General features: G+C 34.7%; 1 protein-coding gene across 1 annotated transcript in view; it reads left to right on the top strand.

Annotated features, from left to right (window-relative positions):
* The window catches only part of LOC149803406 (zinc finger MIZ domain-containing protein 1-like), a 410193-nt gene that overhangs the window by 54712 nt on the left and 341780 nt on the right, over nt 1–13701 (top strand). The window contains exon 2 of the mRNA XM_089953103.1: nt 5028–5087. The gene's annotated coding sequence lies outside the window, so the exon portion shown is untranslated. The remainder of the gene's footprint in view (nt 1–5027; nt 5088–13701) is intronic.

The raw sequence follows: 13701 nt of genomic DNA, 5'->3' as shown, positions 1-13701 counted from the left end.
CCCTTGTGTGTTGTATTTATCAGTGGCTTGGCTAGGGATACACACAGATAAATATATGTAATGGAGAAAAAAGTAAAAGATTTAAAATTTCTTGAATAACCTCCCACCGCTGTCCATGATGGAGAATACACAAGTAGAAATGTACATATTGTTGTGGATCAAGTGGCAATTTTGATGTTCTTTCTCAATAAATGATATTTGATAACAGTACTTGTTGGACTGTTTATCAACTTATCATAGTTTCTATTTAGGTTCCATGAAATTCCCAAGGTCCACATCTTTTCACAAATATATAAGATGCAAGATAGGTACTGTACCATATAGTATTGTGCATATATTTCACTCATCTAAGCTCATAAGGGCTTCATTACATTTTTTAAATTTTCACACTGCATTCAACAATAGGGAGACCCTTATTTTCTCAACAATAATAATTTTAGCTAAATGATTATCCCTCCCTTTTGTGCAGACATCACACTAATATGTATTTGCTGATAGTTATGAATAATTGCATCATATGTTCTTTTTTGCTTTTTAATACAGTTCAGTAGTCACTTTTTGCTGCAGTATAAAATATTAATAAATGATGTAGTGTCTTCTTAAGAGTAGAAATTGCTAAAGGTTTTCAGCTAATACCTCCTAAACATGACATAATGTTTAGTCCTTTTCATGGTCAGAAGGTGTTGATATGCCTGTGGTGGCCTGTGTCATGGTGATGTACCAAGAGTCTGGATGGATCACAATAATACATTCCAAGAACAAATCTTGACTCTAGATTTCAGTACAAATTCAAATTTCCATTTCCAAGAATGTTATTTTTGAAGAGTACTTTGTATTTCCAGAGAAGAATCACTTGAATTAAATAATTTGAATTTAAAAACAATAATACTATCAATTCTGCTAAGATCTTAAAGCATGAATAAATAATGTTTTCCAGTAACAAGATTCACATCAGGTCACAATTAGCATTTTTTATAATAAAAATATTACCTAATGGAAAATAACCTTCTAGAATGATCATAATGTTTAATAGATAAAATCTCAGCTATAATTAGAAGGTCTGTTACTAAAATTCTAATATAGAATATGTAATATGTTAGGTAGGCCAAGTATATTGCAATAACCTAGACCCAGGCCAAATAAATATGTTTGCTTCTATTAATAATGATCCTAATATTAAACCCATAAACACAGAATATTTTAGCTATGTACTAGTTTACAGAATTTAAAAAAAAATATTCAGGTCAAGTAGAAAATGAACTTGATTTTGGACAAGATCTAGTCCAACATATAATGTTATATTACAGTAGCATACAATGAAGTAAACAGTGCAAATTAATTATACAAAACAGTACTTATATCATTATCAACCTTGGCCTCAGGTTGATATTAGCCTCTGTGCTCCATAAAATCTCATATTGCATTCATCTGAGTGCCATAATTGTATAATATTTGTTTTAAAATGAGAGACACCGGGTTCACATTCTGAGTCATTCAATAGGTAACTTTTTTAACATGAAGAATCAGTAGGCACATCAGCACAGGAAGTTGTTGTTGTTGTAGGTTTTAATGCCATTTTTCAGCACAGGATAGGCTATACATGGCAGCTAGTATAAATGGTGGAGGAAGAACCCGGGAAAACCCTGGAAATAACCACCGACCCACGAGAAGCAGCACAGGAAGTATTGTCAGTGATTGCCTTTTTAAATGTGCATTAGAGCATGGAATACTTCCACACATTCCCTCAGCTGTATTGTCATATGGTATTTTTTAATTATTACAGTCATATGTTGGAGAAGATAGTACCTGTTTTCTTATGTTTATTTTTATTGTTTGGGTTTTGTTTTATTTTTTGCAGGTTCATTTTCTTTTACTGTCAACAGATATATTATCATTTGTAATATTTCTCTTGCTTTCCTTATTGTACAGCACATGATTTTCACAGTCACCAGTAATCAAGATAATACTGGTGGCATTTTCTCATCGATCAAAAGTGAAGCTTACTCTCATGTAGGGCAGTAGTGGACTTCCATAGATGAGCAGCCAATTTAGATCTTATTTGGGACATAAATTGCTCTAGAGTGAGGCCTTTCAGAAAGAGTGAATAAATGAAACACTTAAAAAGGTAATATCATAAAGGCATTCTTATCCCTCAATATTACACACGTGATCCTGTTTCCCAGGCCAATCGCAATAACTTTAGCGAGTATCCTGTGCATCATCAAAACCAAACATCATTTTGATTTTATAAAAAAATTAATTGCCATTATTAGATTTATCTGACAACAAAAGTCAATAATTATACTGTAAATTATTTCCTAAATATAACTTTCTTTGGCTGTTTGACTATTTAACAATGTGGTTACAGGATGGAAAGAAAGAGAAATCTAAGTTTTTGCTAAAAGAAAATATGCCAAAGGATGACCCAACAGACTTGGCAAATGAACTGTATCCTGCATCCCCACTTAGAGAAGAAATGGGTATTTAAAGGAAATTTATTCAAACATTGATAGAAATTGTACACCAAATCCAGATACCATATCATTGTCATATTTTCAGGTAATTCATTTATTAGTTTTTAATATTTTCAATCAAAATATTAGAGAAAAATATTAACCAGTAGAAACAGCAGAAAATCAGGTGAAAAATTGAAAGCTGATGTGATTTCATTTGGGAGAATATTTTAGCACTTATGAATTGTCCATCACAGTGTCTGAAAAAGCTATGTTTTTGTGGAAAAAAATCAGTACTTGTTGTTCTTGGTCTGCTTTAAGGAGGCTGCATAAGTTGGTATATCAATTAAGAAAGGATTTGGAAATACGATTTTAAGAAGGAAACGTGGTTTGACCCAAGAAAAGGTTATAAATGAATAATCTTTGATATGACTTGTGATATTTTGTAATGTCCCAAAGTGCAGACACACCTTTCCCCTTAATTGGCTATTGTAAAATGTAATGATATGCATAATAATAAACACAGCAATATAGACAGGCTTTACACTGTTTTGTATATCCAGAGTTAAATTAAAATCCACATTGGAACCAACAAATACAATGGGGGGGAGCACAAAACTCACTGTAGATCAAGTTTGTCATGAAATGTGTTTTTTTATTAAAAAAATTAAAACATTGAGTGTGATTCAGATGAATGATCATTTTAAGTTGCATGCATGAAATTACGAGAACAGTCAATGAGGTGTCCCTCATATTCTTTGCGTTACACTGCTGTCAGGCAGTTGCTTGTACCATGCATTGTTCTCTATGTGCTTCAAGAATGTGAGACAACTAATACTGCTATTATTGATGCTTTTTGTATACATTGATGGTATATTGCCAGCAAGAGGGAAAAAAATTTTTGGTTACCTAAAATGAAATCTTTTCAAAATGAAAAAAAAAATATTGTTTTCTCTTAATCTTGCTGGCAGTTTTATGTCACCATCTACAGACCTGCCAACCCTAACAAGACCTTCTCAGTAAGGCAGCTAATTGTTTCTATAAGTTGGGCCCATTTTCAGTAAGGTGTAACAAACTTTCTTGTACTGCTATATTCAAGCTGGCAAACGTGCCTTTAAAAGTCTATAAGTATCATTCAGGACTAATGCAGCAACAGTAAACAATGTTTTCAACTCAGTTGTTTTCGTCAGGTTTACTTGAACCTTAACTACCTCCAGTAGAGTTTCACAAACTTATTTCCAAACCCTATGGAGCTCAGTGGATTCTTCATATCTCTCAACCTGACATAATCCTTTTAAAAAAAAATTTCATGCAGGCCATGGCGATGGCAATATTCTTTTCTGCCATGTGACAAACTCAAATCAATACATGATGTTCATTAAACTTAATTGCTGTCTTTCCGACCTTTTCCCCAGCAGTATTAATATTCCTTTTTATTCTTCTCTTTTATTGAAAGTTTTTAAGAGGCTTATTATCCCTTTCGTCCTGTCATAACACTTGTTACATGCCAGCTTTATCATGCAGACTTTTAGCATTACAAAATACATGCAGTTTAAAACATAAGAGGTACTCAGGTAAAGTTAGTCTCATTCACTGACCAATTCCATTGCATTTAAAATGAAAAACAGATCCAAATCAAACGCTGACAAGTCAGTATCTGGATTTTATTGCAAACAATCATATTTGTGTAATTTGGGCTTTCTTTCCACAGGTCCATATTTTAAGGGTCATTTCTGTTAGACTTATGGCAAAAACATAAGGGTTGGCTGGTCTGCATTTGTATGGTTTAGGGAAAGTAAAATTATTATTATTCAGTGCAGTATATTTTCATATAAATTTGGTTTAGACAATGATTTTACCCTTTGTTAATCAGAATGATACATAATAACTATGTTTTGTCTGTCTTTATTTATTTTATCCATTGTACCAAGTCATTAAATTAGGATGAATGGATCAGTGTCTTTGTATATATTCAATTAACAAGGACAATCTTGGATGATGCAGATTCCAAGATGCAGATAAGCAAAATCCTGTCTAGAAAAAAATACTCATTCTAACAACAAAATAATGATTCACATGACAGGTGGTCTCTGAGTTAAAATCATGACATTGTATTACAGAATTGATCTAGTCATGACAGCGTATCTCCCAATACATTAGTTCTTCATGTTACCAACTTTCATGTGTTATGTCCCCTTTAATGTTTTTTGCAGCATCTTGGAGTCGGAGTTCGATATCTGCCCTGGCCAGCCTGTATCAGCTGCCCTTGTTTCCTTGGAAAAGGGTACTTAACTCCCATATCCTTAGCATGGTATAGCCAGCCTTGTATTAAAAGTGCCATTAAACAACAATAACAACAACAAACACATCCTTCTGATTTATGGGGGTATGAAGCTTAGCATGCTAAACATAAAGTGAAAATGTGCTAGTATGTATCAAATCCTACCATTGATTCAGCCTTGTTTGGTTGTATTGTGTGTCCCTAGCAAAGCACATTACTGTAAAATATATGTGTTGCATTATAAAATACTAAAGCAAATGAAATCTTAATCTTTTCCTCTTTGTATTTTATAGGTTTTCCACACTGTATTGCAAAGCTGATGACCCAGCTCACAATTGTTGCATAACTTAAAGGTAACACACACATACACACATATACTCTCTTTGTCTGTCTGTCTGTATGTCTATCTGTCTTTGTCTCTGTCTGTCTGTCTCTCTCTCCAATCATGTATTTTTTTATTTTTTTTAAGTTATGTTCCAGATTGATACTTGACTTATGTAGCCAACCAAAACAGCATTCTGTACAAAGTGCCCTTGCAGATCAATTGTTTCTGTCAATTGACCAATCAGAAAATGGAGAGCTTCTTACTTGACGAGTTTGGCTTTCAGTATTATGAATTTCATGATGTCCACATGCCTTAACTTGAAAGGAAAATGTGTCTGAAGGGTTTGAATTGGAGAAATTCACATATGACGTGTCATTCTCCACAGGGGCTGCTCTTGCCAGCTCTCTTCTTAGCTCCGTGGTTCCAAGCCTTCTGACCCTCAGGTTAATGATTGGTGACAGGGAATTTGTATTTTTAAAATCTATTTCATTAGTGTTCCTTTCAATTGTCTACTTGATCATATACTTTCCATAGAGATATGCCAAGAGAAATAATACACACTACATCAGTTTTACTGAGTATTTTGAAGATTTCACTGTTTATTTTGTTGTTAGATTTGTTTCTCTTTCACAAAATTAATGAACCTTAATTTTTTGCTTTATTAATTTTGGTCCATTTGGTACTGAGATAGTTTTGCAATGAATTTATGCATTGCAGATTAGGGTTGATGGCAGGTTATTTATGTTCAGTTTAGCCAGTTCTCTGTTGTTGAAAAGTAATGTTGTATCCATCTGGACAAAAGTATATGGGCTGTACTTTTAAAATCCTTTAGAAAACTTTGAAAAGTTAATTAAGATAACAGTGATACAATGACATGCATGAAATATGTATTGATAGTTTTATATATTTTTGTGGAAGAAAACATTGTTGTCCCATTATATATACATCCAAACTGCCAATCCAAAAGATAGTTCTTTCAGGGAAGAGAATACAAATATTGACCATTTTAGCAGGGCATTCCATGAAAATTGAAAGGTCAGCTGAAAAGTTTTTAAAATTTCTGAGTGGTTTCACTAAAACTTCAGGCTACTATAAAATATCTAACTGTATTTGGATTTATTGATTGTTTTGTCTTCAAACATGTCATTTATTAAGACTCCAGACTTGTTTAACTATTTCAGAAGTCATAAATGCATAATTTGACTGGGTTGTCTCTGTGTCAGGCAGTGCAACCAAGTTTCTTTCTTCTTGTTGGGGGATCCATTTTTATCTTTATTGTTGAGGTGCTTAATTAAGGTTCCTTAACACATTAACCCCTGGAGCTTTTTGTCATTTTTGCCTGAAAATCGAGTAGGAAACACATTTTGAAAGCTATTTCTGAATAGACTCGAAAACACCAAATCCCTGGTCATCTTTCAATAACATACTGCCTACTTGTGTTAGAAACATTGTTTTTCATTGGCTATTTGACTCGCGTATGAGCAAAAGGATAAAGGATTTTGTATAATTAAAAAAAATTAATATCATTTTTGCTAAACGGAGCCATTTTTTTTGTGTGGAGACCACTCTTTATTCCAAATGCCGGGGCCCCGAGTGGTGAGTGGTCTAAAGCGCTCTTTGTTACGGATCACTGCCATCTCACCTCTGTCTGCGGTGGTTTGAGTCTAAGATTCAGCCAATGTGGGTATGTGAGAAAGCTTGCCAGTAGATTCTCGTGGGTCAGTGGTTCTTTCCGGGGTTTTCCCGGGTTCTTCCTCCACCATTAATACTGGCCGCCATGTATAGCCTATCATGTGCTGAAAAATGGCGTTAAACCCCACAACAACAACAACAATAACAATTCCAAATGCCCATCTTATCCTACTTTTTTAAAGGCTCATCTGTCTGTTTGCAGTTCATACTGGTTTGCCTTAGATCTGAGACCAAAAAGTCTAAAATCCAAACACAAAATCGGATTCCGACCATGGGCGAATTTTGTAGTGCAACTAGATATTCCAGATTATTTGGTATCATTGTAGAGCTACATCTGTCTACCTTTCTATAATACCACCCACTTTAGTGTATCTTGCATGACCATGACACTACAGAGCTCAGCAGTAGGCTACTACCTCCTGCCCCGTTAAGTCGTTGCTAGGGGTTATTGTGCTAACCTGCATGGGTTGTTCAGTAGTGTTGCATTGCATGACCACCTCGCAACATACAGTGAAGGGAGGTAACACCAGCATAGTTGGTAAACATCCAACTCTTGATACTACCAAGTGACTTTAACACAATTGTAAACATCTGTTAAAAAAAAAACCAGTAGATTTGTTAGTAGGTAAAGTTGTATATTTAGTTGATGATGGCTTGCCACAGCTGTTATATTCGACCAAGATTTATTAAATGTTTAGATCAAGTTGATGATAGTGTAATGTATTGTTAGCCTATTAGGCAAAAAAGTGGCCAGGACTGACTTTTAGTTAAATTTCTGTTCAATATTTTAAGGATTGTACCAGTTTTGTAGCATACCCTTGCTGGAAAGGTTGAAAAAGGCTAAAACTATACTTGTTCAGAATATTTCCCTTCTTACAACAAATATCAGTTTTCATTTAGGAGTACTTCAAAGTCTAATGCAAAACTTCCTTGGTTACAGTGTATTTTTTATAGTGAACATCTGGCTTGTAGATGATGAGTGAAAATGCCAATAAAGTTGATATTTGTTCATCTGTTTCTACAGTAGGTGGCACAGCTTAATTTAGTCATGCCTGGTTTTCATCAACAGAACTGGAGTATGGAGTTGAAATCTAGAATCCATCAATCAGGCCTCTTTGTACCAACTTGTCCAGAATCCATCAATCAGGCCTTATTTCTGCCATCTTGTCTAGAATCCATCAATCAGTCCTCATTCTGCCAGTTTGTCTAGAATCCATCAATCAGGCCTCATTTCTGCCATCTTGTCTAGAATCCATCAATCAGGCCTCATTTCTGCCAGTTTGTCTAGAATCCATCAATCAGGCCTCATTTCTGCCAGTTTGTCTAGAATCCATCAATCAGACCTCATTTCTGTGTTTGTCTTCTTTTGGATATTTTTCCACATGCAAAGTATACAAGATTTCAAACAGCAAAGATCCAGATCACATAATGCACATGCAGATATAGGTCTACACTGTTTGTTTACAATCACATGAAGAAATAAACAGTATTGATCATGATCTGAAGGCACATTATGCTATCACAGATCTAGGTCTTTGTTGTACAGTTTTGCCCTTATTAAGCTGTTGTAAATACAGTACAGTAAGTCATGATTTGTGCCTTTTGATTGGTCAGACTTAGATTTCATTCATTAAGGTACATTGACTTTAAATTGAAGTGTAGACTAAAATTATGTGATCTAAGCTTATTATGATGATATAGTTGAATCTGTCTACAGTAGTCACCCTTGGGAAAATGCCTTTGTAGACAGGTGACCTCTGAAGGCAGGTTAAGCTCTCAAACTTGTTTCATGACAAATGCATGTACTGTGCACTAAATAGCAGTAGCATTATTATTAGTAGTTGTATCATTATTATTATTTTGCATGTGTTATTGTTATCAGTAGTATAATGCTATCAAGATACATGTAATTAGTGTAGCTAATTAGCAACAGGAAAAACGACAAAATAAGAAAATAAAAAGTTCCACTCAAGATTTCGGTATCTTCGCTCTAATCCCTCATGGACAATACATCATCACTGATTCTCCTGTCATTGTCACATGTGTCATAGTTTTGATCAATTTTTATCAGTTTCCTTAATTGCATACAACTTTTACCTATGATTAGGAAACAAGGGACTGACCTTTTGTTTGGCCAACTGGTGTAATTAGGCATGAAAACAGGTGTTCACAGGTCAAACAATTGATGGATTAAACAGTTGCTCAAACTGACCAAGCTCAAAAGACAGTTGACTTTTATGAGAGACCTTTGATGATTAGCAAATAAAACAAATTTTCTGTGGCTATTGATTCATGTATTGTATCTTTATATATCGTGCCTTGCTTATCAAACAAAAGAAGTTTAATTTACATACTTAGGGCAGTCTCTTCTTATATTCTCCAGTGACTGCTAAAGGCAGAGTGAAATGCAGATTACATGACATTTATATTAGAAATTTGCCAGTAGGAAATTAGAATGTCCGTTGAGACCAGGTGACCACTGAACTCAGGTAACCGTTAGGACAGGTTTGACTGTATTAAATAAGGAAATGTAATGGCTGTCAGATCACCTGCTGGATGAAGTAGATCAGATATTGCTTTTTGTTTAAATCTGAAGGTTACAAAAATAGGGTTAAGTCAATAATTGTTAGATATTACTTTTGTTGTCTGGAAGGCTTTTTGACATCTTTTTTACATCTGTCAACAGTGACACCAGAATTTCTCTACTGTTAGTTACCACATCGCTGCTATTGATCAGTTCATTTACATATGAATAGTGACCCACTAGACTGTACAAAGTGAACAGTTCAGTTGCCAATCTCTGTTTTATGTGTCGCTGCTAACAATGAGTAATGTGGGATGATCTGATCTAATGTTGACCAGAAACATAGTCAAAAAGATATGGATGAGTTGAAAATAATGCTTGGATTTGAAAATGGGGAAGGGGGGGGTCCAGGACACAAACAATTGTAAGTTCCAGTCCAAAATCATGAATCCCTTGCCTTTTACAATGTAAGTCATCATTGGAAAAACATTCTTAGCTAGAGTTACGAGTTTAAATTTTTGTCAAAATCCTTCAGGAATATAACTATCAGAAACACTCAAGCTACATTAAAATTCCAAATCACACGCATACCAAAACGCATGCACATATTTATAAGAGTTTGTTCTTTTTCATTTCTGGTTGGCACAAGTATCACAAGTATCCACACCAGCTCTTAGTTTTTGAATTTACCTTCCTTGAATAATTCTCTCCCTCTAAAACACATTTTGAAGCTGCACCCTTTTCAGTCTGTCTGTCTGTTCACGCTACTTGTAAACATCACTCTAACAGGTAATTTGATGCCATTTGGTATTTGCCTATTAGACGTAGATTTTTCAGGTCAAGTTGTTGCCTTCAGATCTTGGTAACCAGCATGACTTGGAAACCATTGAACATAGTCTGATGCAATTTAGTGTGTACATTCTCTACTATTTAGACATGCTGATACAATTTAGTGTGTAAATTCTCTACTATTTAGACATGTTTTTATTTATGGGTGCTTGTTTTATCAGCAGCATTTTTAATACAGATATGGACCTTAACACATTAACCCCTGGAGCTTTTTGTCATTTTCACCTGAAAATCAAGTAGGAAACACATTTTGAAAGTTATTTTTGAATAGACTCGAAAACGCCAAATCCCTGGTCATTTTCAATAACATACTGCCTACTTGTGTTAGAAACATCGTTTTTCATTGGCTATTTGACTCGCGCATGAGCAGAAGGGTAAAAGTTGGATTTTTTTTAAATTATATTTTTTTAATATATTTTTTTGCTAAACAGAGCCATTATTTTTGTATGGAGACCACTCTTTATTCCAGATGCCCATCTTATCCTACTTTTTGCAAAGGCTCATCTGTTTGCAGTTCATACTGGTTTGCCTTAGATCTGAGACCAAAAAGCCTAAAATCCGGACACAAAATCGGATTCCGACCACGGGCAAATTTTGGGTAAAAAAAGTCGGGTCCAAAAAATGAGGTTTTTTATCTGTATTTTGTAGTGCAACTAGATATTCCAGGTTATTTGGTATCATTGTAGAGCTACATCTGTCTACCTTTCTATAATACCACCCACTTTAGTGTATCATGCATGACCATTATGCTACAGAGCTCGGCAGTAGGCTACTACCTCCTACCCCGTTAAGTCATCGCTAGGGGTTAATGTGTTAACAATTAATGTAATATCTTAACATGGGATGTTGCTTTTAACTGGCATAGCTCAAAAAATCCTACATTATGTTCTTGTGTACCCAGAACAGATTACACAGTTTCTTTTATAAATTAAACATCTTTAGATGGCTTTACAGGAAGATGATTACAAAATACACTGCACATTAATGCAAGAGCTGAACATTTATTACTGTACTTGATTCTTCTTCAATGTACCAGATAACCAAAGGTTACCATTTGAAACTGAAAGTTCATTCACTTGGACATTTCCATGTACCCTATGATTTTAACTGTTACATTCAAGAGATTAACCATATCCATGCAAGGCATTGCCATTTGCCCACCCCCACCCCACCCCCACTCTGTGCAATATATTGTGTAGTTGTTGTTTAATAAGTCTTGTATCTGTTGAATTGTTCATTATTGGGGCTGTTGTGATTTTAAGTTTGACACTGCTGATTCTACTGTATTTTCCATTAAGACCAATGAGACCAAGATCCACCATCACATATTGTACTGTTGGATCAGGAGCTATGCCATTCTTTCTCTTTCAAGTGAAGAGAGCTGACTGTGACCTGACAGCATGTTATGCAAAGACATTTTATGTTGACAGTATTATCAGTTAGGTAGACATAGCATACTTAACCTAATCAGATGATAAGTCCCCGTGGTTTTTATCTTTTTTATCATTACATTTGCATGCAACATCAAGCAGTTTAAGATGAAGCGTAACATTTTTAATGGATTTTAGGGTGTTTTGGAGATTACAGAATTCCTAATGTTAAAATTTCCTTTTCATGTTGTTAGAATTGCTTTATATACAGAACTACTTGCATTTCACCAATACCCTTTTAAGAACTTGCATTTCACCAATACCCTTTTAAGAACTTTCTGAAGAAGCATGGACACAAATGAAGAACAAGAACTTAATTTCCAAAGCTTGATTAAATGTTCTAATTTAATAAACATTGAGAAAGTTGGTAAATTTTTGATGAAGCTGAAATTCATTGTCCTTAGCAATCAGATGTTCACCCCAGTTTCAAACAGCTTGAGAATGGACAGGGAACACAAAAAGTGATGAGATAGACAAGGGAATCACAAGTGCCTGTATCAATTATATTTTTCAGTTTATTAATCACAGTTCTTATTAATTATGAATTGAAGCACTGTGTCAAAAGATGCTGATATTTAATTATCTCTTTCATTATATGGCTTGCTGTGCCAGAAATAACTGATTGTGCTCCATGTGAAATCAATGGTGAAACATCGTCCACAGGGACAATAGGAAGTCGATCTTGGAAAGTGCAGTCAGCATACACTGTACTGTATACCACAAATTCTACAAATTGTAACATTTCCAAGTTCTAAAGAGGTTTTATAATTTAAGTAAGTACTATTCAAGGTCATTGATGTAAAAAAATTCAGAAATATGAAATTTTCACAATTTTTATCGAACATTATGTGTCGATTAAAAATCATTCTCCAGTGAAATTTTCTCCAAATTACCCAAATTTTCCAGATGCAGATACATGTAATGAATAGTGAAGTTGTCCAAAATTAGTGATGGCATTACCTCCCTTTATTAAGGATTACTGGTAGTTAGTTGTTAGTGTGACATCATATTTTTAATTGCATGGTTTACGAAAATGACAATTTTTTGTACAACATATAGTTTCAAGCTGTGATCAAAAGCAGAAGACGGTTCTGTTTTCCTTTTTTGCTTTCTAGAGAAAGATAGGTACAGAAAATAGGGATTGTAATGTCGCCTTCTTAGTAAGAGGGGTGGTTAATTGGATTTGGCTGGCGTTATCTAGAGGATGACCTCCCTCAATATTATAGCCCTACGGGAGTGAAAGAAGAATAGAATTTCATCAGAGAACTGAGCAAGAATACTGGGAAGAAATAAAACAATACGAGCACCTTTTGACAAGAAAATAACAAATTTAATCAGAACAAATTGATAACAGCAATTCCAATTCAAGTTCGGTTAGAATTTAACCCTTTACCTCATGCAAGCGTCTTTGGACGCCTCTACTCCATTCGCATGGAAGCATCTTTTGATGCCTCTACACCATTCGCATGGAAGCGCTTTTTGATGCCTGCTGTAAACGTCAGCCATTTTGAGCCGGTTTTCATAGCACCACCTTCGAGGAAAACCCCCTATTAGATACTACATTCATTTCTGCGAATGACAATTACGTCAGATCATATGGTCACTGTTTATGCACTGGTTGATATCTGCTATTTAAAGTAACTGGGTCGTAATCTCCACTCTCCAAAATGGCAGTCGCAGATTTTATTCAGTACTTACGAAGTTTTCACAATTAGAATCACAACTATGAAAGATTCAATAACTTAGGTAAAGGCTCAGATTTTGATATAGGCAGCAATTAGTTTTTATAAATTATAAAATTCAGATGACTTAGTGATGTAGACGCAGATGAAAAACTTGTAAATTTCGAGTATGAGAAATGGCAGCTATGGTTGGTCACATGCCTCACTGACATGACAGTGAACGAGTTATCTCAAAATTTTAAAGCACAATAAAAATTCCTCCGTGAAAAATAATTACACAGCTATAACAATCGGACTTTACTCTTAAATTTTTCCACATATAATAGATGTGTACCAAAAATGTAAAATGGTTAAAATTGCTGTTAAACGTAACATACACTACATTGCTTAACAGTTAACAGGCAGGCCTATGCGTATGGAGTCGAATAGGTAACAGGTGTTCTATTTATAGCACGCTGCACTTTG

Source organism: Sinohyriopsis cumingii, chromosome 3 (assembly GCF_028554795.1).
Source record: "Sinohyriopsis cumingii isolate HCF-2022 chromosome 3, ASM2855479v2, whole genome shotgun sequence".
NCBI classification, from domain to species: Eukaryota; Metazoa; Mollusca; class Bivalvia; order Unionida; family Unionidae; genus Sinohyriopsis; species Sinohyriopsis cumingii.
This window is presented reverse-complemented; position numbering and strand designations above follow the sequence as displayed.